The 22,270-nt window shown below is 44.6% G+C and overlaps 4 non-coding genes across 4 annotated transcripts; 3 read left to right on the forward strand and 1 right to left on the reverse strand.

The window, feature by feature from the left end:
* Positions 1-9,877: 9,877 nt before the first annotated feature.
* On the reverse strand, positions 9,878-9,984 carry LOC147708160 (U6 spliceosomal RNA). The gene has a single exon (XR_015296894.1). It is a non-coding gene; the product is annotated as a U6 spliceosomal RNA (small nuclear RNA).
* Positions 9,985-12,624: 2,640 nt separating this feature from the next.
* On the forward strand, positions 12,625-12,731 carry LOC147708161 (U6 spliceosomal RNA). The gene has a single exon (XR_015296785.1). It is a non-coding gene; the product is annotated as a U6 spliceosomal RNA (small nuclear RNA).
* A 1,792-nt stretch (positions 12,732-14,523) lies between these two features.
* Positions 14,524-14,630, forward strand: LOC147708162 (U6 spliceosomal RNA). Its single transcript, XR_015296874.1, has one exon. It is a non-coding gene; the product is annotated as a U6 spliceosomal RNA (small nuclear RNA).
* Positions 14,631-16,431: 1,801 nt separating this feature from the next.
* On the forward strand, positions 16,432-16,538 carry LOC147708163 (U6 spliceosomal RNA). The gene has a single exon (XR_015297129.1). It is a non-coding gene; the product is annotated as a U6 spliceosomal RNA (small nuclear RNA).
* The last annotated feature ends 5,732 nt before the right edge of the window (positions 16,539-22,270 follow it).

Below are 22,270 nucleotides of genomic sequence, written 5' to 3' on the forward strand. Positions count from 1 at the left end.
TGACACAGTGGCAGTTGCATGGCTATGGAAAAAAAGAAAATGAAACCTGGTTTGTCCTTACTGTAGCATTACAACGGTACGATAGAGAAAATAGCAGGTGACAGTACACTAGACTACAACAGTGCCACAATGTAGCCTAACAAATGGTAAAGTATTGATAGTATAACTTGTACTTGTGTAGGATTTCTTTGGCATTGGCTACTACTACAAGAAATAGTACTGAAGCTGAGTAAGTCTAGAATATATCCTCGGATTTCTTCACCAGCCTGTTGCTATTACCTCATCCTCCCCAGCAAGTGTGTGGAATTATTGATGTCATTTAGTCACACATCAAGCAAAACCTCACAACCCGGGGGAAGAGGGTTAGCGTTTGTAAAATGGATGGGAATGGGGGTTTCTTTTTGGGTAGGTTTTGTTGAGAGAAAAAAAAGCACAGCATGGACAAACAATAATTGAACATAAAGAAATTTTTGGGTACAAAGCTAACCATAAATCTTTTACGTGACATAAAGGAAGTGCATGCACTACTGAATGCATTGTTACAGAAAAGTAAGTAGTACTTTCCACAACCGTGAATGACAGAATGCGACAGTACAGGGCTACATTAAATTAGGTTTAAAAAATAGCCGAAGTAAAACCTATAGAATGGCTGTAGGGATCAATTTAGAAGCAGAGAGAGATCCAAGAAATGCAGTCACACACACTCATTGAAGAAAAGAATGGATACTGTATCTGTATTGTTGTAGTCGTCCTGTTGAATTTGGGAAGTAAGTTGCATGCAACAAACAATTCCTCTTATTAGCGGCACTCCTCCATTCCAGCTGATGCTTCATCCATCAATGTTGGTGACCAGAAGGCACCCTGTCCACTGCCTGCCTGGCGGATGCTGAATTGCAGCTCGCTAATGTGAAGCCTGACTCCATCCTTTTTTCCCCATTGCAAAGACTGAAACCCGGCCTGTAATTATTGAACGTAAAACAGCACTGATAAATAAATATAAGGTATGTACGCTGTATAGTGCAAAAAGTCATACTTTTCCTAATAGACAGTACAACATTTTTGAAAGTGCGTACTCTGTCGGAGTCAACTTTTGAAGGATAAATAAGTATGGGCAAATTAATTTAGCGGATCTTTCCCCTCAAGCTAGGTGTACTGTAAACTGTGTTTTAGAACAAAATTAGACCTTCCCAGCAGTGCTTCCACCCAGACCCTTACTAAAGCCAGTTGCAAAAATGTAGAAGACCCCCAATCAGATCTCAAAAAACGAGGCCTAGCAGAAAACTGGTGACAAAACGTACTTGGAAAGTAAAAGTAGGCCCAAATACCCCCTTACCCACCGTGGATTGTATTCAAACCACTTGCAAGCAAGCAAAAGTATCCATAGTCAGCATCGCTCCAAGACTCGAAAACCCCCCCACCCAAACACATGCAATAGAAATACTGCTAACCCTAACGAGCCCTAAGTTAAGAATAGTGGCAGAGGCTTTCTTTAACTATGCCAAATCCCCCCTTTCCCACCATGGATTTTCTTCAAATGACTTGCAACCAAAATTACAAATTCTCACTAGTGCTCTAAGACCCCATAACTCAGTGGCAAAAATCTAGAACACCCCAAAACACATGCAATCCTGCTGTTAGGGCTAACCCTAACGAACCCTAAGTTACAAAAAGTGCCAAAAGGCTTTTCCTTATGGATTTTGTCCCAACCACTTCTATCCGGTATTAGACCTTCCCAGGAATGCCCTAAGACCCGCCAACCCACCCGCCAAAAAGCACAACACCCCCAAACAGAACAAAAGCAAAATCTCATACTTACAATATTTCTCGGCCTTCGGTCCAAACGCGCTGTGCAGCTAGGCCATAACTCCAGTTTTCCACCACGGATTTCCTGAAAAGCAAATGCAATCAAGATTAGACTGTCCCAGCAGTGCTCCCAGACCCCAAAACTCACCCACAAACACCCGGAACCCCCCCAAAGAGCACCTCAAAGGCAAGCAAGTCAGCAAAAACACAAAACAAATCCGCCTCCGATATGGTCCAAACCACTTTTATCCAGTATTAGAGCTTCCCAGCAATGGCCCCAGAGGCGTCAACCCAGGAGAAAACGAGTAGAAGACCCCCAAACAGCCAAAGAGCAAAAGTACAAAAATGGGGACTTAGTAATTTTTTTGCCAATTTCCCAAATCACTCGGCGCGCGCTCTGCAGCTAGGTCCTAACTCCCCTCTGCCGCCATGGATTTGCTTCAAACCTCTTGCAAACTAAAGTATCCATAGCCAGCAGTGCTCCCAGACCCCGAAACCCACCCACAAACACCAGGAAGCCCCCCAAACAGGCCCCCAAAAACGCTACATTGAGCAAAATGTCAGAAATAGCAAACAAAATCAGCGTGGATTTTGTCCCAACCACTTCTATCCGGTATTAGACCTTCCCAGGAATGCCCCAAGACCCGCCAACCCACCCGCCAAAAAGCACAACACCCCCAAACAGCCCAAAAGCAAAATCTCATACTTACAATATTTCTCGGCCTTCGGTCCAAACGCGCTGTGCAGCTAGGCCATAACTCCAGTTTTCCACCACGGATTTCCTGAAAAGCAAATGCAATCAAGATTAGACTGTCCCAGCAGTGCTTCCAGACCCCAAAACTCACCCACAAACACCTGTAACCCCCCCAAAGAGCACCTCAAAGGCAAGCAAGTCAGCAAAAACACAAAAAAATGTCCGCCTTTGATTTGGTCCAAACCACTTTTATCCGGTATTGGAGCTTCCCAGCAATGGCCCCAGAGCCGTCAACTCACCCGCAAAGAAGTAGAACACCCCCACAAGTGCTGAGTCTTTCTTCATTGGGCGTAATCCAGCCCTCTGCTTTGATGGAAATAGGAGTCTGGAGGAGGAGGATAGAGGAGCATGTTCTTGTGAACCTGAGGAATGCAGACTGCGGCACCTTCAAATCAATAAGCAAACAAGTGAAGACAATTCTGCTGATGGGCTTGTTTTTGTGATTAGGTGATTAAAGTTTGAATTATATTAACTGTGCACAACAAAGAAAGACAGACACGCAGGAATAAAAGTGAATAAGGACGAAAAAGAAAGTTATTGATTCATTGTCTCATTTTCAGGGCTCGGTGTCAGGGAATAAGAATAAGAATTCGTCATCATACTCTGCAAATTCAGGCAGGGTGAGGTCAGTGTCACCGAACAGAGAACAAATTCCCTCATCTACGTTGCTGTCCTCCTCGTCTTCATGTGGCATGCTTTCTCGTACTTTGTAATCTGGTGGTATGAGGTGCTGATTCATCTTGATCATTGTTAAACTCTCCACATTTTTGGGCGAGAGGCGGCTCCGTTTGGGAGTTACAATGCCACCAGCAGCACTGAAAACACGTTCAGAAGACACGCTTGCGAGTGGGCAAGACAAGTAGTTTAAAGCCAGGTTGGAGAGCTGTGGCCGCAATTCTTTTTTCCCATGTCAATACGCCAATGGTTCAGCATTAACATAGACCTCTGTCGAGTCATTCAGATAGTCCTGCACCATCGACTCAAGGTCCTCCAAGGTTCCTCCACTTTGCTTAGCTTTTGCTGTGACTTTTTGAGAACCAAACCCAAGCCGATTTAGCCAATACTCTTCAGCATCCAATGTTACTGTTGTGTCTGGTGCAGATGATCCGGTTGCCGGTGTCTTTAACGGCTGAGAGATCACTTGTGCCACAGCCAAAGGTGCAGAAGTGGATTGTTTTGACTGGGGATGGCCTACTGATGCTGATGCTAATGTACTGCCTTTTCCATCAATTTTCTGCTGTTCTCTTTCAAACCTCTTGGCTGACAAGGCTAGCCAACGTTTGTACTTTGTAACATCTTCATCAGCAAAAGGAAAGAATGCTCGGCCTGCCAGCGCCTTTTTGTAGCGTGGATCCAGAATAGTAGCACAAATGTAATGCTGGTGTGAGTGGATCATTTGAAGACATTCATCACCTTGTAGGCGCTCTAATAATTTCTCTGCCAAAATAAAAGGGTCTTTGTTTTTTTCATCTTTTTGAAACACAGAAGACACCTCCTTTAGTTGGTGCTCCAGCATGTACAACAATGGGATAGCTTTTCCCAAATTACAGTCCTCCTTGCTGACTGCACGCGTGAAGACCTCAAAAGGACGAAGCATGCGTGTCAGGCTTTTAACTATGTCCCATTGCGCCGCACCCATCCTCAGGTCCTTCTGAGCTGTACCCTGTTTTAAGAAATAGGGATCGTGTACCGTATACTGCTCATACAGACACTCAAGCATGTAGAAGGTTGAGTTCCAACGTGTTGCCACCTCCTGGATGAGTGCTTTCACTGGCATTCGACGTTCATGTAGTAGGCTCCTCAGATGCTTCCGGGCCTTAAAAGAATGGCTGAAATGGTTGCACTTTTTTCGGCAGGTGTCCACTACCTCGTACGCTGGACTGCCTTTCTCACTCAAGAATTTTTTGACAACCAGGTTTATACAGTTCGCCAAACACGGCACTCTGAAATACTGACCCAGCTCCATGGCCTTAACTACATTGGAGCCATTATCCGTGGAAACATAACCAATCTGGCGTTTTTTTGGGGACAGCCAGTCAAGGACCTTTGTGTTAAACTCATCCAAAATGTTTTGTGCTGTGTGACGTTTCTCCAAACCAAACATGGCTAGTGTTGCATGTTTCCGAGCAGCTTTAAAAACTTGGTCCGGGTCAACACCTGTGTTTAGCTTTGCTTTAACCCCTGAAAAAGAGACCCAGTGTGCAGTGATGCACATGTAATCAGCGCCTGCGCCACTGGTCCACATGTCTGTTGTCAGATGTATAGTGTGAACAGCACTCTTCTGCACAGCTGCCCCAATCACCTCCAGCACATCTTCATGTAGTGCTGGAACCGCAACTCTGGCAAAATAGAACCGGCTAGGAACCTTCCATTTAGGGCAGAGCGCTGCCACTAAATCTAGAAAACCAACACCTTCTACAAAAGAAAAAGGGAGAAGGTCCAGAGCTAGCATTTTAGCCAGCTTAGCGTTATACAGACGCGTCAGTGGGTGGTTGCGTTCATATTGCGCTTCTGTAAACAGCATCTTTTTAATGTTGCCCTGGACCAAGCATTTACGGGATGATGATGATGATGATATCTTCGACCCAGTTAGGCTCGCTGATGAACTTTTTCGCATTGGTGTCTCACTCTCTCCTACACTCTTAGTGTGGCTCACATGGGGTGTGCTGCTGACAGGGGTACTGGGTGTAAGTGAAGTGTTTGACACGTCTTCTTCCTCCTCGTCATCATCAGATGAAACAGCATTACGTGCAATTCGGGCTTCCTTGATCGCCTGTAGGTGCGCAAACCATTTGACAGCGTGCTTTCTTTCAAGATGACCTCTCTGGCCTCCGGTACTATAGTTGGAACCAAACTTACCACGACTAACTGCCAACTTACAAATGCTACAAATGGCAAAGTTTTCCCAGCTTGGTCCCCAGCAGATCCCGCTGCTGCTGCAGGCGTACTTTTTTTTTTACTCCCAAAAAACACGGCGGCCGGCACACCAGCCTCCTTGGTAACTTGCTTCTTCTGCTCCTTACTGGCAACTTTCTTGCTAGAGGAGCTACGGAGAACTTTTTTTGGGGCCATCTTCTTCAGAGCAGGTCAGAACAGCAGGCCGCAGTTGCACGAGTTGCAGAGTTGTCTGTGGCCAGACGTGACGTCGAGTGACGTTATGCTGCACACACACACCGCTGCAGGACTTCTTCCTGGCACTGGTGGTTCTCTTGAGTCTTGTGCACCTAAAAGCAATGGAAGACAGAGGAACATCAGTTCAGTTATACACCCGAAAAAACCCCGAAAAAAACCAGAAAAATCAGCACAATCCCATGCCCTCCATGATGTTTAAATTCAAGACACCCCACAGAAAGACTAGGCCCATGCAACACTCACTACCCCTCTGCATAAAGGTTGAAAACTAGGCAAAATGGTTGCAGGCCTAACAACACTGCCTGCATTCAAAATGGCCCCCTTCCTCCCAGCACATGGCCAGGGCCTGTAGCAGCACTCAAAATGGCCCCCACCCACATGGCCTGTTCCCATGAACACCCCAAAAAATCGAAAAACACCGAAAAATCAGCACAATCCCAAACCATCCAGGCCCTCCATGATGTTTAAATTCAAGACACCCCACAGAAAGACTGGGCCCATGCAACACTTACTACCCCTAGGCATAAAGGTTGAAAACTAGGCAAAATGGTTGCAGGCCTAACAACACTGCCTGCATTCAAAATGGCCCCCTTCCTCCCAGCACATGGCCAGGGCCTGTAGCAGCACTCAAAATGGCCCCCACCCACATGGCCTGTTCCCATGAACACCCCAAAAAATCGAAAAACACCGAAAAATCAGCACAATCCCAAACCATCCAGGCCCTCCATGATGTTTAAATTCAAGACACCCCACAGAAAGACTAGGCCCATGCAACACTCACTACCCCTTGGCATAAAGGTTGAAAACTAGGCAAAATGGTTGCAGGCCTGACAACACTGCCTGCATTCATAATGGCCCCCTCCCTCCCAGCATATGGCCAGGGCCTGTAGCAGCACTTAAAATGGCCCCCACCCACATGGCCTGTCCCCATGACCACCCCAAAAAATCGAAAAACACAGAAAAATCAGCACAATCCCAAGCCATCCAGCCCCTCCATGATGTTTAAATTCAAGACAACCCACAGAAAGACTAGGCCCATGCAACACTCACTACCCCTGGTGAAAAGGCCACAACAGGCCAAAAAAACGAAAATCAAAGAAAAATCAGCACAATCCCAAGGCATCCAGCCCCTCCATGATGTTTAAATTCAAAACACCCCACAGAAAGACTCAGTGCACCCACCACTGAGTACCCCTGGGTAAAAGGCCCCAAAACAGCCCAAAAATCGAAAATTCCAAAATTGTAGTTGCAGCAACTGTAATGCCCAAACAAACTTACTTGTGAAATTTCTAATCCAAAAGTGCTCCAAAGAAAGTCAAAAAGGCCTCAAATCCAAATATCCAGCAGCATCCACAAAAAGTAATCCTTCCAGCTCCAGATCCAAATGAAAAGTGACCAGGAGATGGACAACGCACTGGGAGGAGCCTTCTGGACAGGAACAGGAAGTTGAAGACTGTGGGGCACTTCCTTCCTCCCACTCCCCCCCCTCCCCAAAATGGACTCCTCGCAAAAAAAGTGCAGGCAAATGTCAACCTGAGGAGTTATTCTGATAAAAATCATCATTTCCAGAAGGTTTATGCTGCATGCTGGCGGATTTCTTGTGCAGAATTGCAAATTTTGTATTTTCGCGAGTGCAAGATTGTGCTGCTTGCCGCATCTACAAGCTCGCAATTGCGAAGTCCCGTGATACATGATCACGGCGTACTCGCGTTGACAAACTCTCGCTGTGCAAGTTGGCAAGCCGCGATGACGTAATCGCGCTCGCCAAATTCCCGCGGGATCCCGCAGCAAGATCCAAAATGGCGCAGCACTCGCAAAATATCGAGAAAAACAACTTGGCAAACGCTGAATGACGTTAAGTAAACGCCGCGCGCCGCAAAATTGTATCACCAAGAAAAAAAAATCCGCTGCGTGCGAATTTGCGGATTTTTGGTAAATTCGCGAGCGTTCGCGGATTGCGGATTTACCGAAAATCCGCAAAATCCGCAAGCGTAAAGGATTTTGCGCTCACACTTAGGGAGAACTCATGCCATCATGACTGACCAATCACGTACAAGTTTTCCTGAAGATATAACCTTTTTTGTGTGGTCTGCCAAAATTTAGAGTATAAAATAATATCCTCTCTGGATGGGGGCTGGCTTTCTTAGCTCAGCTGGCTTCTAGGCTCATTAGGGGGTGTGTGAGCTCTTGAGAGAAGGAACAGATTAGGCCAGACATCCTATGGGCTAGGTACGAGATCGTCACGGGTGCAAGGAGAGTCAGGGGGAGGTTTCTTGCTTCCACGTCATATCTTGGCACTGCAGGCCACATTCTTTTGAGGTCTGGTGAAGGGCGGGCTGCCTCACTCTCTGCTTGCTCTTTAGACACAGACAGATGCAGAAGAATAGCAACAGATAGAAAGGCTTTTTAGATTTAGATGCTAAACTTTATGTTTATGCTTTGACTAATCAATTAGGTCTGAAAAGATGTATTTGACTTATGCATTTATTTCTCTTAATGGGAGATTTTTGCAAACTATTCAATTTTTGATTAGCCTTGCAAGACTATTTTTCTTAGAAACTCTTTAAGAGTTTTGAATGACATTTTGTGGCAGATTTTCCTTCCTATATGTAATACTTATATGCAGACTGTAATAAGTTCTGTATTAATGCTATTTTTCCTGTTTTCCAAATTCTGTAACCTGATTGATATTTTACTAATGAATAAAGGGTCAGAGAAACATTAACTTTTGACTAGAAAATAAAACCCTTTAAATACTCAACAACTCTCTTTATTGGCTCAAATAATAATTGCATTTTTGACTGTTCATCTTTATTTAAAGTCTCCTGAAGGTAATACATGGTGTGAAGGGCCCAACACCTTTTGAGTGGTAAATTAGAGGTAGCATGAGGGTTTTGCATTGAGAAACTACCAGAAGAAATTACCGCTCCATCAGTACAACTTAGGAAAACCTCACAGAACAGACTTTCAGGAGGTCAGATGGGTTTCCTTGTGCCTTCACACACACACACACACACACATGCAAACACACACACACACACACACACACACACTTTCTAGCCCTCTTAAGGATAAAAGGATGGGTGAGTCTACATAGGGCCAGTGGCGCAATGGATAACGCCTCTGACTACGGATCAGAAAATTGTAGGTTCGACTCTTATCTGGCTCGGAAGGGTTGTAGGTCCCTGTTTGATTATATTCCTGTGGAATTCTTATTTACCTCAGACTTGTTATAGGTTCCATATTCTCCAGCAGGACTCATCCAGCAGTTGTTCCACGGTAGAGCGCAAGTAATTGGACCACGGCTAGTTAAACGTTTCCCATTTGCTGCTGGACTCTATCTGATGGCCATCACGTGGTGTGCTGCTTTTGTATTTCAACATGGGTCCCTTATTCTCTTAATTACAAAAAGCTTGTTGACAAAAGTGTGTGTGCGTGAGGGTCTGTGGACGTAGGCAGGTGTGTGCAATTGAATGCTTACCCATTTACATGTGTGAGAGGGACAAACCAACTCCTTGTGGGCTGCAGGCTGCACGCTTACAACTGGTAGCTCCAGTAGCCATGCAGAACCACAGGTAAGGAGAGAGAGAGAGAAAGTTAGTCCATTATTAGAGAAGGACCATGAGCATCTTGCCCTGCTACCTTCTTCCCTCTCAGCCACAATCGGCCACGACCTCTCTATTAGGGTAGAGGGTGAACATTTCTTGGACCTCAGAAACTGAGGGATGTAGACCCAATATGTCCTCCAAGCGCCTAGAGACCTGGTGCCCAATCTGGCATGGTGTTTTTCATCTTACCTGACCAATCCGGTTGCAAGGTGGACTTTAACAATACTGCTAAAAAGGCACTCCCAGACATCCCTGAGGCCTTCATTTGCATAGGCCTTGCCCTTCACTTTGTCCTGCTTCCCACAAAGCAACGCAACACTGCAACTGTATAGATTTGGGGGTGGTGAAGAAAAATGACAGGGATTCTAAAAAAGAGAAAGAAAAGTCCCAGAAGTCCTGCAGGCTTCCTTGTTAAATGCAGCTGAACATAGAGCGCACCTTCTTTACTGCAAGGCAAATACATTAAAAATGTTGAGGAGAGACTAATTGAAAAATACATATTACGGGGACAGCACTGGGACCTGCTTTATTTTTTCAATTAGTCTTGAAAACAAAGAAGATTTCTCTCCCAAAAGCTGTTAAAAATATGGAACGCTTCACGAATTTGCGTGTCATCCTTGCGCAGGGGCCAGCCTAATCTACTCTCTATCGTTCCAATTTTAGTATATGTGCTGCCGAAGCGAGCACACTTTATTGATGAACTGACAATGTTTATAAACTCTCTAAATCTACAGTCTCTAGACATAGGGTGGACTGGCAGAGATGCTCAGATGGCCAGTACGCATTCAAATCTGAGCCAATTGTCAAAAATGTATGAAGAGTAGCAATCCATTATTCTTTACTGCATTTGTGGTCCAAGACTAAACACACCGTAAGTATGTAGATTATGCCAGGGTTGCAAAGGCTCATTGTTCGGACTACAGACAAGGAGTATTGTGACGTCACGCTGCCTGTGGAACAGTGATATTAAAGGTAAAACAGCTGCACAGTAGGTTAGGTGAAGGGCTCTGAGAGTAGAAAGGCAGCATGCTTGGGTCCCTGGACAAGGTGAGCTTATGATAATGTGTCTGAATTTTCGCCTGCGTTGTAATATTAAACCCCTTATTGTTGTAAACGCCTACTTACTAAGGAGTTCTCAAGCTCAGCCCCAAACAGACCTGGAACTGATAATGTTAATGCAAACTATTTAAGAAAATGAGCCTGATCTAAAAGATTTCCTTGGATCTAGGACCATTTCGCCTAGCTTTTAGGTCCTTCCTTCTCCTAAAGTCCTTTGTACTGATGGAGCAGATTTCATCTGCAATCAGGCATTGTTTTATTTATTTTTTGTGCTTCAGACAGACTGCATTTAAATTGCCATGCACATTTTGGTGCAAGTTAAAAACATGGCACATGAAAAACATGAAAGTGAGGCCTAATCAGTCTGTAACTCTTTTGCAGAATTAACATGTGTTTTTTTGCAATGTAGAGAAAAGTGACCTTTTTAGCTTTGAACATTACATGAAATTAATGTTATCTTTGTGTTTGTTTATTTTTGGGGCCTACACAAAACATAGCTGCCTGTGAATCCATCAAGGCTATGGCTTGCAATTTACTGAGAAGGAAGCATGCGCAGACTGTGGCAGCTTTCCTCATGACAAGAAGTGAAGGACATCTTGAACTGTACATTCTTGTGACTGTGCCAATGTACCAGTTAGTTAAAAATATCCATCTGACTGCACTGTGACAGGAAGGATGGAAAACTATAGAAACATTTTTCCTAGTAAATGTTGCAAATGTTTATAAATGTATTATTCATGTATGCTTCTTTTGTTAAAACTCGCAAAGTCAGGTTTTTTAGAATGAGTCAGGGTAGTGAGAACTCATGCCATCATGACTGACCAATCATGTACAAGTTTTCCTAAAGATGTAACCTTTTTTGTGTGGTCTGCCAAAATTTAGAGTATAAAATAATGTCCTCTCTGGATGGGGGCTGGCTTTCTTAGCTCAGCTGGCTTCTAGGCTCATTAGGGGGTGTGTGAGCTCTTGAGAGAAGGAACAGATTAGGCCAGACATCCTATGGGTTAGGTACGAGATCGTCATGGGTGCATGGGCGTCCGAGGAGAGTCAGGGGGAGGTTTCTTGCTTCCACGTCATATCTTGGCACTGCAGGCCACATTCTTTTGAGGTCTGGTGAAGAGCGGGCTGCCTCACTCTCTGCTTTCTCTTTAGACACAGACAGATACAGAAGAACAGCAACAGATAGAAAGGCTTTTTAGTTTTAGATGCTAAACTTTATGTTTATGCTTTGACTAATTAATTAGGTCTGAAAAGATTCATTTGACTTATGCATTTATTTCTCTTAATGGGAGATTTTTGCAAACTATTCAATTTTTGATTAGCCTTGCAAGACTATTTTTCTTAGCAACTCTTTAAGAGTTTTGAATGACATTTTGTGCCAGATTTTCCTTCCTATATGTAATGCTTATATGCAGACTGTAATATGTTCTGTATTAATGCTATTTTTCCTGTTTTCCAAATTCTGTAACCTGATTGATAGTTTAATAATGAATAAAGGGTCAGAGAAACATTAACTTTTGACTAGAAAATAAAACCCTTTAAATACTCAACAACTCTCTTTATTGGCTCAAATAATAATTGCATTTTTGACTGTTCATCTTTATTTAAAATCTCCTGAAGGTAATACATGGTGTGAAGGGCCCAACACCTTTTGAGCGGTAAATTAGAGGTAGCATGAGGGTTTTGCATTGAGAAACTACCAGAAGAAATTACCGCTCCATCAGTACAACTTAGGAAAACCTCACAGAACAGACTTTCAGGAGGTCAGATGGGTTTCTTTGTACCTTCACCCACACACACACACATAGGGCTGAGCTTGAGAACTCCTTAGTAAGTAGGCGTTTACAACAATAAGGGCTTTAATATTACAACACAGGCGAAAATTCAGACACATTATCATAAGCTCACCTTGTCCAGGGACCCAAGCATGCTGCCTTTCCACTCTCAGAGCCCTTCACCTAACCTACTGTGCAGCTGTTTTACCTTTGATATCACTGATCCACAGGCAGCGTGACGTCACAATGCTCCTTGTCTGTAGCCCGAACCATGAGCCTTTGCAACCCTGGCATAATCTACATGCTTACGGTGTGTTTAGTCTTGGACCACAAATGCAGTGAAGAATAATGGATTGCTACTCTTCATACATTTTTGACCATTGGCTCAGATTAGAATGCGTACTGGCCATCTGAGCATCTCTGCCAGGCCACCCTATGTCTAGAGACTGTAGATTTAGAGAGTTTGTAAACGTTGTCAGTTCATCTATAAAGTGTGCTCGCTTCGGCAGCACATATACTAAAATTTGAATGATACAGAGAAGATTAGCATGGCCCCTGCGCAAGGATGACACGCAAATTCGTGAAGCGTTCCATATTTTTAACAGCTTTTAGGAGAGAAATCTTTTTTGTTTTCAAGACTAATTGAAAAAATAAAGCAGGTCCCAGTGCTGTCCCCGTAATATGTATTTTTCAATTAGTCTCTCCTCAACATTTTTAATGTATTTGCCTTGCAGTAAAGAAGGTGCGCTCTATGTTCAACTGCATTTAGCAAGGAAGCCTGCAGGACTTCTGGGACTTTTCTTTCTCTTTTTTAGCCTCCCTGTCATTATTCTTCACCACCCCCAAATCTATACTGCTGCAGTGTTGCGTTGCTTTGTGGGAAGCAGGACAAAGAGAAGGGCAGGGCCTATGCAAATGAACGCCTCAGGGATGTCTGGGAGTGCCTTTCTAGCAGTATTGTTAAAGTCCACCTTGCAACCGGATTGGTCGGGTAAGCTGAAAAACACCAAGCCAGATTGGGCACCGGGTCTCTAGGCGCTTGGAGGACATATTGGGTCTACATCGCTCAGTTTCTGAGGTCCAAGAAATGTTCACCCTCTACCCTAATAGAGAGGTCGTGGCCGATCGTGGCTAAGAGGGGAAGGAGGTAGTAGGGCAAGATGCTCATGGTCCTTCTCTAATAATGGACCAACTTTCTCTCTCTCTTTACCTGTGGTTCTGCCTGGCTACTGGGCTACCAGTTGTAAGCCTGCACCCCACAAGGAGTTGGTTTGTTCCTCTCACACATATAAATGGGTAAGCATTCAATTGCACACACCTGCCTACGTTCACAGACCCTCACGCACACACACTTTTGTCAACAAGCTTTTTTATAATTAAGAGAACAAGGGACCCATGTTGAAATACAAAAGCAGCACACCACGTGACGGCCATCACATAGAGTCCAGCAGCAAATGGGAAACGTTTAACTAGCTGAGGTCCCTTTACTTGCGCTCTACCGTTGAACAACTGCTGGATGAGTCCTGCTGGAGAATATTGAACCTACAACAAGTCTGAGGTAAATAAGAATGCCACAGGAATATAATCAAACAGGGACCTACAACCCTTCCAAGCCAGATAGGAGTCAAACCTACAATCTTCTGATCCCTAGTCAGACGCGTTATCCATTGCGCCACTGGCCATATGTAAACTCACCCATCCTTTTATCCTTAAGAGGGCTAGAAAGTGTGTGTGTGTGTGAAGGCACAAGGAAACCCATCTGACCTCCTGAAAGTCTGTTCTGTGAGGTTTTCCTAAGTTGTACAAAGGACTTAAGGAGAAGGAAGGACCTAAAAGCTAGGCGAAATGGTCCTAGATCCAAGGAAATCTTGTAGATCAGGCTCAGTTTCTTAAATAGTTTGCATTAACATTATCAGTTCCAGGTCTGTTTCGGGCTGAGCTTGAGAACTCCTTAGTAAGTAGGCGTTTACAACAATAAGGGGTTTAATATTACAACACAGGCAAAAATTCAGACACATTATCATAAGCTCACCTTGTCCAGGGACCCAAGCATGCTGCCTTTCTACTCTCAGAGGCCTTCACCTAACCTACTGTGCAGCTGTTTTACCTTTAATATCACTGTTCCACAGGCAGCGTGACGTCACAATGCTCCTTGTCTGTAGCCCGAACCATGAGCCTTTGCAACCCTGGCATAATCTACATACTTACGGTGTGTTTAGTCTTGAACCACAAATGCAGTGAAGAATAATGGATTGCTACTCTTTATACATTTTTGACCATTGGCTCAGATTTGAATGCGTACTGGCCATCTGAGCATCTCTGCCAGGCCACCCTATGTCTAGCGACTGTAGATTGAGAGAGTTTATAAACATTGTCAGTTCATCAATAAATTGTGCTCGCTTCGGCAGCACATGTACTAAAATTGGAACGGTACAAAGAAGATTAGCATGGCCCCTGCGCAAGGATGACACGCAAATTCGTGAAGTGTTCCATATTTTTAACAGCTTTTAGGAGAGAAATCTTATTTGTTTTCAAGACTAATTGAAAAAATAAAGCAGGTTCCAGTGCTGTCCCCGTAATATGTATTTTTCAATTAGTCTCTCCTCAACATTTTTAATGCATTTGCCTTGCAGTAAAGAAGGTGCACTCTATGTTCAGCTGCATTTAGCAAGAAAGCCTGCAGGGCTTCTGGGACTTTTCTTTCTCTTTTTTAGAATCCCTGTCATTATTCTTCACCACCCCCAAATCTATACTGTTGCAGTGTTGCGTTGCTTTGTGGGAAGCAGGACAAAGAGAAGGGCAGGGCCTATGCAAATGAAGGCCTCAGGGATGTCTGGGAGTGCCTTTTTAGCAGTATTGTTAAAGTCCACCTTGCAACCGGATTGGTCAGGTAAGCTGAAAAACACCATGCCAGATTAGGCACCAGGTCTCTAGGCGCTTGGAGGACATATTGGGTCTACATCCCTCCGTTTCTGAGGTCCAAGAAATGTTCACCCTCTACCCTAATAGAGAGGTCTTGGCCGATCGTGGCTGAGAGGGGAAGAAGGTAGCAGGGCAAGATGCTCATGGTCCTTCTCTAATAATGAACCAACTTTCTCTCTCTCTTTCTTTATCTGTGGTTCTGCCTGACTACTGGGGCTACCAGTTGTAAGCCTGCAGCCCAGAAGGAGTTGGTTTGTCCCTCTCACACATGTAAATGGGTAAGCATTCAATTGCACACACCTGCCTACGCCCACAGAACCTCACGCACACATACTTTTGTCAACAAGCGTTTTTGTAATTAAGAGAATAAGGGACCCTTGTTGAAATACAAAAGCAGCACACCACGTGACGGCCATCACATAGAGTCCAGCAACAAATGGGAAACGTTTAACTAGCTGTGGTCCTATTACTTGCGCTTTACCGTGGAACAACTGCTGGATGAGTCCTGCTGGAGAATATTGAACCTATAACAAGTCTGAGGTAAATAAGAATTCCACAGGAATATAATCAAACAGGGACCTACAACCCTTCCGAGCCAGATAGGAGTCGAACCTACAATCTTCTGATCCGTAGTCAGACACGTTATCCATTGCGCCACTGGCCCTATGTAGACTCACCCATCCTTTTATCCTTAAGAGGGCTAGAAAGTGTGTGTGTGTGTGTGTGAAGGCACAAGGAAAGCCATCTGACCTCCTGAAAGTCTGTTCTGTGAGGTTTTCCTAAGTTTTACAAAGGACTTTAGGAGAAGGAAGGACCTAAAAGCTAGGCGAAATGGTCCTAGATCCAAGGAAATCTTTTAGATCAGGCTCAGTTTCTTAAATAGTTTGCATTAACATTATCAGTTCCAGGTCTGTTTGGGGCTGAGCTTGAGAACTCATTAGTAAGTAGGCGTTTACAACAATAAGGGGTTTAATATTACAACACAGGCGAAAATTCAGACACATTATCATAAGCTCACCTTGTCCAGGGACCCAAGCATGCTGCCTTTCTACTCTCAGAGCCCTTCATCTAACCTACTGTGCAGCTGTTTTACCTTTAATATCACTGTTCCACAGGCAGCGTGACGTCACAATGCTCCTTGTCTGTAGCCCGAACCATGAGCCTTTGCAACCCTGGCATAATCGACATACTTACGGTGTGTTTAGCCTTGGACCGCAACTGCAGTGAAGAATAATAGATTGCTACTCTTTATACATTTTTGGCCATTGGCTCAGATTTGAATGCGTACTGGCCATCTGAGCATCTCTGCCAGGCCACCCTATGTCTAGAGACTGTAGATTTAGAGAGTTTATAAACATTGTCAGTTCATTAATAAATTGTGCTCGCTTCGGCAGCACATATACTAAAATTGGAACGATACAGAGAAGATTAGCATGGCCCCTGCGCAAGGATGACACGCAAATTCGTGAAGCGTTCCATATTTTTAACAGCTTTTAGGAGAGAAATCTTTTTTGTTTTCAAGACTAATTGAGAAAAATAAAGCAGGTCCCAGTGCTGTCCCCGTAATATGTATTTTTCAATTAGTCTCTCCTCAACATTTTTTATGTATTTGCCTTGCAGTAAAGAAGGTGCGCTCTATGTTCAGCTGCATTTAGCAAGGAAGCCTGCAGGACTTCTATACTGTTGCAGTGTTGCGTTGCTTTGTGGGAAGCAGGACAAAGAGAAGGGCAGGGTCTATGCAAATGAAGGCCTCAGGGATGTCTGGGAGTGCCTTTTTAGCAGTATTGTTAAAGTCCACCTTGCAACCGGATTGGTCGGGTAAGCTGAAAAACACCATGCCAGATTGGGCACCAGGTCTCTAGGCGCTTGGAAGACATATTGGGTCTACATCCCTCAGTTTCTGAGGTCCAAGAAATGTTCACTCTCTACCCTAATAGAGAGGACTTGGCCGATCGTGGCTGATCGTGGCTGAGAGGGGAAGAAGGTAGCAGGGCAAGATGCTCATGGTCCTTCTGTGGTAAATATTTTACCGTACAATTTTTGATTACATTAAATTACATAAAGGATAGCTCAATGAAATGAGAGGCAGAGTCCGTGGTATCTGAGTCATACGGGCTTTAATGAAATGCTTCGAAGCATGGGACATCGGGTTCCATCACCACTAAGGTTCAGGAAGGGACATTCAACATTTTATTAACATCACACATTATATATAGTAAAACAGTATACTTGAAGTGAATACAGTAGGCGTAACAGGTGAAAAGAGAGAGATAAAAACACATGTGCGTAACAGGAGGCGTGTAAGAAGGCGTACACATGGGCGTGCACTTGACATGTCAGAGAATCGTCACAAGAAACGTCACATGTGGGTGGATGCTTCAGGATAGATTTGCAGAATCAGCAGAAATTTGTTATTACAGATGCGCGCGCAACTGAGCATGACTGGGGGAGCTGGGGCTTTGACTTTAGCACTAGTAGAGGAGACTAATGTCTGGGATGTCAGAACGACCTATACATACAGCATATCTGATATCGTATGTTTTGAGGATGTAGTGTCTGGAGTAAAAGGTCTCTCGGGCAGGGGCCATTCATCACTGAATGCTAGTGCGTGCATATGGATCTTCATGTAGGGTGCGGGGGCCATGGGCCTACCATGGTAACGGGAGCAGTAAATTACTTGCATGGAGACAGGAAGGCAGGGCCCTTTGCTCTGCAGCCGGGAATATGTTTACCTATTTCACTAGACTGGAATGTGTTTTCGAGGAGGCTGAGCAGATAACTTGTAGGTAAAACATCGTCTTGGCAAGCTGACCAGGCCGAGCCGGGCACCGCTTGTCTGAGCAGGAAGTAAGGCAGAGGTCAGGGATGCATACCTAAACGGCAGCTTTCAGAGGCAGAAAAGAACTCGGAGCCTCGATTAAGGGTCTGGCTCAACTGGGCCAGAAAACATGGAGGAAAACGTGTGCGAGATTCGAAAGTGCACCATGTAAAGACGTTGGCGCCATAGGCCTAGAAGTCTAATTAACGTGATTTTCTTGGAGAACTGTATAACTGACATGTTAACATTGGACGCAAATGTATTTGCGTCTTTCTAGCGGGCACAGAAAAGGAATTACATGACATACATGGGACACGTGTGCATGGATGGGGTGCGAGTGGGGGACACATAGGTTTACCTAGAAATTTCTATTTCCTCATTCCCTCCTTGTCCCCTACTACACCCATCAGGATATATATATTTTCATGAGACCATCTATCTGTTCATATAACATCATTTGTTCATCTTTTATCATTCGGGAACGGGAACTTGGACCTGGAATACAAGCTGTGGCGCACAAGCCGCAAATCGCTGGCCCACATTGCAGACAGAGACAACAACTGAATAGGATGAGTAGTATTAATCCCAGGAATGATAGCAATTTCCATCCCCAGGCAGCCATCACACTCCAGAGCCAACCGGACCAAGTCCAGGTGCCTGGATTCTGGTGTATCAGGTGAGCAATTTCATGAAGCCGTGTTATGGCCTTATACACGGATGGCGCGTTATTAGGAATAAACACGCAACAACTAGATCCGATCACTCTACAAGCCCCGCCCCTATCGGCCAGGATGACGTCAAGGACAAGGCGATTTTGAAGAACAACGATTCTCATAGCAGATTGCTCTTCGGTCAGGTTACCTAATGCAGGCGTAGTTTCATTCACTACCGCTTCCAGTGTTCTAGTCAATCTGCGTATCAATTTAGTGTTTTGGACAGGACCTATAAAGAAAAAGAATCCTTTATTGAAATCTGTATATTGTTCCCATGTTGTCTCAGTCTGATCGACTATTGGGGACTTGATCTCCCTTCTATGTCTTACATGCACAAGGCGTGGATTTCGATGATAATCAGGTGGTGCTAGGAAAACAGGTGGTAATAGGAACGCAATGTAACACGTTCCATCCCAATCAGGGGGCAGATGTACATAAGCGGTGTGACCACAAATGAAATAAGAATGGCGAGAGGCTTTGAAAGTAGACTTTCCTTTGTCACTGAATTCGACCACAGTATTACAATCACTGTGTCCTAGATGTACTGAACCATTCTTTCTAACACATAGTTCGCCTTTCACTGGCAAAACTGTTATAAACGGCAAGTTCGAATTAATCTCGGACTGGACGTTCAGGATCATGAGATTGAGGGAAAAATTACCTAATTCATATACTTCATTTTCTAAGTCGGTCCCTCTCCTTTGGGGAAGACCGTCTGCGTCTGGGAAACACGCTTTATTCATGACTGTATTCAGGTTCCCCCAAATCCAATTGCCTTGGGAAACTTTGGACTGTCTAAGGAAGACATTAAAGCAAACCATGCTCCACATGAACCATTATGTGTAAACGGGTAGGGAAAGAGGGGCAGAGCTCCCTTGTATTTCTGATAAGGTGGGAGTCGGCCACATACCCAGCAATTGGTGGCATTGCTGGTCTGGTGAGTGTGGTGTAACATATGAATGAATGTATTGTTGCGCATTGCTAGTCGATAGGATAATTCATGAGGGGGCAGGTCGCTGAAAGTGTGCTCTACAGAGTCATTAGAGGAATTATGTGCATGTAAACCAAAAGAAGGAAAGAATTCATGTAACATGAAGCTTATACAGACAATCGAAATGCTCAGAATAAACATGAAAATTAACGTTATGATACTTCGGCTGTGCAAGTTCTTGCAATATTGTTCTCTCTTCTTGATACGCCTATCTCTCTGACTACTTGGGTCTATCTTATTCATTTCAGAAACCTGTCTAACCGCTTCACCCGAGGGGGACTTAAACAATTAAACGCTGTCTGACTTACTAGACCTCAACTTTGCTCGATATTCCTGTTGGGGAGTTTTCTCTAACAGGGGGAGTTTAGAGTCAGTGTCCGAAAGGGGGCAGTCTTTGATTTCAGTTCCTGGACACAGTCCGTAACACCGTTTAACATGGCTCGAATGTAACCACCCCATGCGACCTTCTAACTTCACTGCGGTTCTCGTCGTCATCAACACCAACTTTGGCTGCTTCCACCTCGGCTCCAGAGGGCTTGTGCGCTCGAAATTTCGTACGTAGACATAATTCCCAGGAACGATTTCATACGGTTTTACTTGGGTGTTGTCCGGGAAGGCAGCCGCGACCTGTGAACGACAAGATAGTAGTGCAGACATCAAGGAAGCGAGGTAATCTGTCAGCATATTACTGTCGACATCGGTAATTCTACGAGGCATAGGCGTTCCCCACATATTGGGAGGTCGGCCGAAGACTACTTCATAAGGAGATAGTCCGGTTCTAGAATGAGCAACCATGCGCATATAGAAGAGGGCAACTGGCAAGGCTACTATCCAATCTACACCTTTTTCTGCACAGACCTTGGCTAATCGTGTTTTCAGAGTTTGGTTGTGGCGTTCGACGAGACCTGCTGCTTCGGGGTGTCGTACACAGTGAAATTTCCACTGGTAACCTAACAGGAGTGATACCTGTTTCATAAGCTCGGACGAGAATGGCTGTCCATTATCTGAGTACACAACACGGGGCAAACCGTATCGCGGGAAAAATTCACGAACCAACTGCTTGGCAGTGGTCGCGGCAGTGTAATCTGGGACTGGATATGCTTCTGTCCATCTGGAAAGGGCACATACAATTACGAGGACATATTTAAATCCTCTACATCGGTCCATCTGGATATAATCCATCTGGAGGACTTCAAAAGGATTGTCAGGAGGATGGAATCCACCTTGTTCCACGGGTATGCCTTTGCCTGGATTGAACTGACAACAGATCATACAGGTACGCACTTTCTGTTTTGCTGCTGCACGTAAATGCTTGTTGAACCAAAGGTTCTGAATGCTGTCTAACATGGCTTTTTCTCCTAAATGTGCTGGACTACGTGCTGTATTAATGATAATTTGAACCATAGAGTCGGGGAGGAACCAAGTGGCTCTACCCTTCGTCATCCATCCCTGATCTGTCTGGATCCCTCCTTGTTCAGTCCATTTCTTGATTTCGTCTGGAGTGGCATGTGTCTGTATGTCGAGTACATCTAGAGTGGGATCCCTCACTGTCATACAATGTGTCTGTGATGTTACTTCAGTCTTTGTCATGTCCGTTGGAATGTCTGTTTGAGTCTGAGCTGTGAGTTTAGCTGTTCGATCTGCCAGGTCGTTACCCTGGGAAATGGTATCTGTGACTTTCGTATGTGCTTTGCACTTCATGATAGCAATGGATGCAGGTAAGTGTATAGCTTCTAACAGAGCTTGAATGAGGGGACCATGCTGTATCTTGGCGCCATGATAAGTTAAAAAACCTCTTTCTTGCCAGAGGATGCCGAAGTCGTGAACAACTCCGAATGCATACTGTGAATCTGTATATATGTTAACTTTCAGGTTCTTGGCTCGGATGCAGGCTTGAGTCAGAGCAATGAGTTCTGCTGCTTGAGCAGACAATGAGTCAATACGATGTGTTTCTATGACTTCAGTTTCAGTGGTCACTGCATAGGCGGCCACTAACTCTCCTGTGCTTGTTCTCATGCATGAACCATCCACGTAAAGTGTCAGGTCTGGGTCGGGTAATGCAATGTCTGTCAAGTCTTGTCTGGGTTTCGTTACAGTATTGATGACTTCTACGCAGTCATGTGGTGTCGGGTCAATTGTGCTCGATGGTAACAATGTGGCAGGGTTTAATGTATTGCAATGTCTGATCTCTATGTGTGGTTGAAACAATGTCAATTCATATCCTGTCAGTCTCGCTATAGTCAAGTGCTGTGTCTGGGTACGGTTCAGAAGAACTTCCACTGAGTGTGGAACTTGTACTGTCAGGGGATGTCCTAACACTATTGAGTCGCTTTGTCTGATTGCTAAAGCTGTTGCTGCAACTGATTTGAGGCACGCAGGCAGAGCCTGGGCCACTGGATCCAATGTACTAGAAAAATAAGCACAAGGCTTATTGTGTCCTGCTTGATCTTGTGTGAGCACAGATAATGCTGTGCCATCGCGTTCTGTGACAAAAAGTGTAAAAGGTTTGCTGTAACATGGAGTCGCTAAAACTGGTGCTTGACATAAGGCTTTCTTTAACTCGTCAAAAGCTTGTGTGTGTTCCTGAGTCCAAGGGAGGACAGTCGAAGTCGCTGCCTCCTGTGTTGTCAACTGTATGAGAGGTTTAGCTAGATATGCGTACTGAGGGATCCATTGTCTGCAGTAAGAAGTGAGG

Source organism: Lissotriton vulgaris, chromosome 6, assembly GCF_964263255.1.
Source record: "Lissotriton vulgaris chromosome 6, aLisVul1.2, whole genome shotgun sequence".
Classification (NCBI taxonomy): domain Eukaryota; kingdom Metazoa; phylum Chordata; class Amphibia; order Caudata; family Salamandridae; genus Lissotriton; species Lissotriton vulgaris.